The sequence below is a fragment of the Nomascus leucogenys genome, chromosome 13 (assembly GCF_006542625.1).
Source record: "Nomascus leucogenys isolate Asia chromosome 13, Asia_NLE_v1, whole genome shotgun sequence".
NCBI classification, from domain to species: Eukaryota; Metazoa; Chordata; class Mammalia; order Primates; family Hylobatidae; genus Nomascus; species Nomascus leucogenys.
The window spans coordinates 6,769,014-6,774,541 of NC_044393.1; positions in this window are offsets into that span (position 1 = coordinate 6,769,014).

A 5,528-nucleotide genomic window follows, 5' to 3' on the forward strand; every position below is an offset into this window, starting at 1 on the left:
GCCCCGGCGCCGCCCCCGGGCTTTGTAGCCGACCCCGCCCCCGCCAGCTCAGCCCCGCCCCCAGCGGGCCCCGCCCCGCCCCGGACGCGCGGGGACTGCCGGGAAGCGTAGTCCCAACCCCGCCCAGCCGCGCCCGGGCGCACGGGGATTGGGGGGAGGGGGGAGGGCCGCGCACGCGGGCTGAGGGCGGATCCGGGCCTCGGGGCGCTGGGCGCGCCTTTCTCTCCTGGCTGCCCCCGCGGGCCCTCCTGGTTGCAGGCGCTAAGCACAGCCGGGAACCAAGGAGGCCAGGCCCCTTCCCTCGTGGAGCGCACCGTCTGGTGAATTAAACGTAAACGGTTTTTAGCATCTTGTTAATTGAGTCGGTATTTAACCCAGGGAGACTTAGGGAACAGCCACGTGTCATATTAAAAAAGTGAAATGATTTGTTTTATATGTAAGATTAGTTCATCCGACCGATATTTACCAGGGCCCCCATGCGTCACTCTGGGCGCGAGGCTGCAGCGGAGCACATATCATATTCCCTGGCCCCACGGAGCATCTAGGACTGAGAAACAATTCGGCCAGTAAACATACAGCATACGACCCCGGAGGGAGCTACACCAGGGTGCAGCGATAGAAGCGGGTCCCAGGCGGTCTCGGAGGCCCCGCGGGAGATGAGGTGGGCAGAGGAAGCAGGTGTGGGCTCTTTCCAGTTCCACCCCGTTCTGGGCTGGTGTCAGGGACCCTTGGGGCAAGTCAAGAGCAGACCCGGTTCCCTCATCCGGCTCCCAGCCATAGAAAGGCGGCGCATACTGGGGCTCTGTGAGCTTCACACCAGGCAGGGCCAGCCACAGAATTTTCGGGGCCCAGTGCAAAATGCAAACGTGGCGCCCCTTATTCAAAAGCTAGGAATTTCAAGTTGGCAGCAGTTGAGCATGAAACCCAGCCCCGGGCTTTCCTGAGCGAAGGGAAGGGCCGTGTGACTGCACAGGCCCCGGGATCCCGGACCTGCGGGTCACACCCTCCACTTCTGAAGCCGGGACTGGGGGCCTCAAGCCCGCCTCATCTCCAGACCCCGCGGTTGGGACCCGTGCAGCTGGGAAACAGCAGCTCTAAATGGGGTCACTCCCGGCCCCAGCCCTGCGGCCTCCTCTCAGCACAGGGCGACGCAGGTGGGGTCTGTGGGGACTGGGAGTGGCACTCCGTGGGCTGTGGGGGACCGCAAGGCCGGCGAGGAGTTCCCCACGTTTCCTCCAGCACCGAGGAGTTCTCCGCGTTTCCTCCAGCACCCTCTGCCCTGGCTGCCGGCGGGGAGGAGTCTGTCCGCCCCCTCCCCCACTCCACGGCCCACGCTCCACGCGGCAGCCTTGACCTCTGACCTCTCCCTCCCCCAGCTCCCGCTCTAGCCCTCTGCACAGTGGGGATGGGACCCCGAGTCTTCCGGAAGCCTCGGCGTCCTTTCCTCCCTTCCCCCTTCGTTCCTCGTTCCTCGTTCCTGGCGCTCCTGCCCCCGCTCGCGGCCCCCCTTGCCCTTCATCCAGCGTGGTTTCCTCGCCTTCCTTCGCGGAGTTTCCCACCTCCCCGGCCCTGTGTGTTCGCCTGCCTGGAGCCCCTCCCCTGCTATTTGGGCGCCGCGAGAGCAGGGACCTGGGATGTTTCGCCCAAGCTGGAGGGCCTGGCAAGGAGAGGGCTCTGGGATATGTTTGTTGAGTGTATCCATGATGGAACAAGGTGGGGTGGGGTAAGCTCCCGCCCAGCCGGAGGCCCTTCGAAACGCCTTTGAAAACTTTCATTTAAGTGTGACCTTCACATGCCCCCTAGAGGCCGGGGGAGGCGGCCACTGCCTGGCTGCTTGCTCTTGGGCCAGCTGGATCCCTTCACCAGGCCTCAGTTTCCCCTTCAGTTTTTCCAAGGCTGTCCCCAGCCGTCGCGTTGCCTGGGCGGGCTGGAGCCGCGTCGGTGGCGTGGCCACGCGCTTCAGCCTGGAGGCGCCCCGGCTCCCAGCCTACAAGTCCCAGCGCCGCCCGGGCCCGCCTCGCTCGCGCCCCTCCCGGCACGACAGCCCCAAGAGGGGGTGCGGCCGCTCGGCTGCTGCCGCAGGGGCCGGGCCCAGGCGGCAGGGCAGCCCCGGGGCCTCTGCCTGCCCGGAAGGGGGCGGGACAGGGGCGTGGAGGCTGGAGACGCGGTTGCCCAGGTGCAGGTCCAGTCGCACTCCTTCGTCCCCGGCCCCCTTGGGTTTCTGGATCACCAATCTCTCCGCCCCTCCGGCGGCCCCATGTCGCCACGGGTCACCAACTTCTGCCTGACAATCAATCATTCACCCAAACACACACTTTTTTTTTTTTTTTTTTTTTTGAGACAAGGTCTCTCCCTGTCGCCCAGGCTGGAGTGTAGCGATCATAGCTCATTGCAGCCTCGACCTCTCGGGCTCCAAGCCATCCTCCTGCCTCAGCCTCCCAAGTAACTGGGATTACCTGTGCGTACTACGGTACCGGGATAATTTTATATTTTGTGTAGAGGCTGGTCGCGAACTCTTGGGCTTAGGCAATCCTCCTGACTTGGCCTCCCAAATTGCTGGGATTACAGGCTGAGCCACTGCACCCAGCCTCAAACACACATTTATGTGCACCACTGCACTCCAGCCTGGGCAACAGAGCGAGACTCCGTCTCAAAAAAAAAACAAAAAACTACAGTCTCATCAGCGCCACTGCTTGACCTTGTTGAACGCATTGATGAGGAAGACATTGCTTGTCTACATTGCTACATCACACATTTGTTTTTTAAATATTTTCATGGCCGTTTTTAATTGTTTGTTTTAATTAGAGATGGGGTCTCTCTATGTCGCCCAGGCTGATACAGAACTCCTGGGCTTAGTTGATCCTCTTGCCTCAGCCTCCTGAGTAGCTGGGACTTCAGGCGCATGCCAACACACCCAGCCTATATTTTAATGTGATTGTTTTCCTTTGCTAATCTAAGCATTTTATTTTATTTGCTATTATTATTTTTTATAAAGACAGGGTCTTGCTCTGTTGTCTGGGCTGGAGTGCAGTGGTGTGATTATAGCTCCCTGCAGTCTCAGCCTCCCGAGTAGCTGGAACCACAGGCATGTGCCCAGCTAATTTTTTTTATTTTTTTTTTGTAGAGTTAGGGTGTCCCTTTTTTGTCTAGGCTGGTCTCAAACTCCTAGCCTCAAGCAATCCTCCCACCTCTGCCTCCCAAAGCACTGGGATTACAAGTGTGAGCCACCGTGCCTGGCTGGTAAGCATTTTATTTTTAAGTGTTTAATACTATTACCTTAGGTATCAGCTGACTGCCAAGGGTTCCATGGCCCACAAAGGGCCCCTGCAAAGGGAACACAGTTTTGTGAGACTAGGCTGGGAGCCAGGCTGGGCAGAGGTGACTTGGGTCCCTCAGGCCTCACTGGGGAGCGGGAGGAAGGACTGGCAACTGTGTGTGCTGGGTGAGAAAATGGAAATTGCAGGAGCTTGGAACGCAGAATGCCTGCTCAATGTGAGGATGAGCCCAGCACTTTCTGTGTGTTATCTTAGTTCATCTCACAAAAGCCCTAGGAAGAGATGACTACGATGATACCCATTATATAGCTGAGGAAACTGATGCCCAGAGAGGTCCTCTCCTGCCTCCCTCGCAAATGTGTGATGTGTGCAGGGCACAAATGCAGAACTGCCTGGCCTAGGCCTGCTCTCTGCTCCCAGCTGTGGCTCCAGCTGCCCTGCAGAGGAGGGAGAGTAAGTTTACCCTGATGAGGATGCGCAGAGAGGAGCAGGTGAGGCCGGCCACTGCGATCTGAAACAGCGCAGCCCCGTCCAGGTGGGGCTCTGGTTTGAGTCTTCAGGCCCTGCGCTCTTGGGCCTCCTCCCTTTTGTTTGTCATGTTGGTGTTTATATCAAGGCTCTTCGGGGACTCAGCTTTGGGCTGAGCTTGGTGCAGGTGGCCTGTACACCCCCACCCTGCAGCCCGGCCCCTTTGAATCCACGGGAGCCCTGGGTTGCCGTTTTCATCTGCCACGTGCAGAGTAGTGAGCCTGGGAATCCCAGCACTTTGGGAGGCCGAAGCAGGTGGATCACCTAAGGTCAGGAGTTCGAGACCAGCCTGGCCGACATGGTGAAACCCCGTTTCCACTAAAAATACAAAATTAGCTGGGTGTGGGGTGCCTGTAATCCCAGTTACTCGGGAGGCTGAGGCAGGAGAATCACTCCAACCTGGGAGGCAGAGGTTGTTGCAGTGAGCCGAGATTACACCACTGCACTCCAGCCTGGGTGACAGAGTGAGACTCCATCTCAAAAAAAAAAAAAAAAGTTTTCCCATACTACTGGGCACAGAGGCCAAAATGCACCAGCAGGCACTGGTACTGGGGAGAGGAAAGGTTCACCCCCTCTCCAGGTGGCACTGACAGGCTCAGTCGATGCTGTCACAGGCCCCCCAGCAGCATTGGTGGACAGCGCCTGGAACAGCAGAGTGCACATGCCTCAGTTTCAGCTGCAAAGACAGACACTGGCCTGTGTGCATGGCTGAATCCTGGCCTCTGCATCCTAATCCCTGGAACCTGTAACATGGCACCCTACCTGGTGACAGGGACTCTGCAGATGTGACTAAGCTAAGGATCTGGAGGTGAGGAGAGTATCCAGGGTCATCCAGATGGACCCATCAAAATCACAAGAGTCTCCATCTGAGGACAGCTCCAGATTTGACTAAGGAATGGGAATAGATGTGAGCCCAGAAGCAGGAGGCTGGAGTGATGCGGCCACAAGCCAAGGGTTGCTGGCAGCCACCAGAGGCCAGGAGAAGCAAGAAATGGATCCTCCCTTCAGGCCTCCAGAAGGAACCAGCCTTGCTGCCACCTTGATTCTAGTCCCCTAATAGTCATTTTGGATGTCAGGCTTCCAGAACTATAAGAAGATTCACTTCTGTGGTTCTGAGCCACTAAGTGTGTGGCCATTTGTTACTGCAACCTTGGGAAACAACACAGCTCACATCGAAAGCTGTGCCCTCATCCCCTAGGGAAAGGAGTGCAGTCCAAGTGGCAAATTGGGGGTGCAGAAGAATGAGAAAGTGGGGAAGAGCCTGCTACTCCCTGTCAATAACCAAATGACCTGATTGGTCTCCTGTGCCAAAAGTTGTTCGTTGCCCCAGGATCTTTCTCATGAAGAGGGAGGTGGCCTTGCTAAGCAGCGTGGACAGGTGTGTCTGCGAGGGCAGGGACTGCATAGGGGGCCTAGGCAGGTGCTGGTGCCAGCATGTATGATGGCACTTGCCCCTGGGCTCGGTGTCCCCTCATCTTTTGGCTTCAAGATGGTGATGAGAGGCTGGGTGCTGGTGGGTAATCCCAACACTTTGGGAAGCCAAGGTGGGTGGATCCCTTGAGGTCAGGAGTTCAAGACCAGCCTGGCCTCCATCTCTACAAAAATTAGTTGGGCGTGGTACCTGTAATCCCAGCTACTCAGGAGGCTGAGGCAGAAGCATCACTTGAACCCGGGAGATGGAGGTTGCAGTGAGCTGAGATCACGCCACTGAGATCACGAGATCAC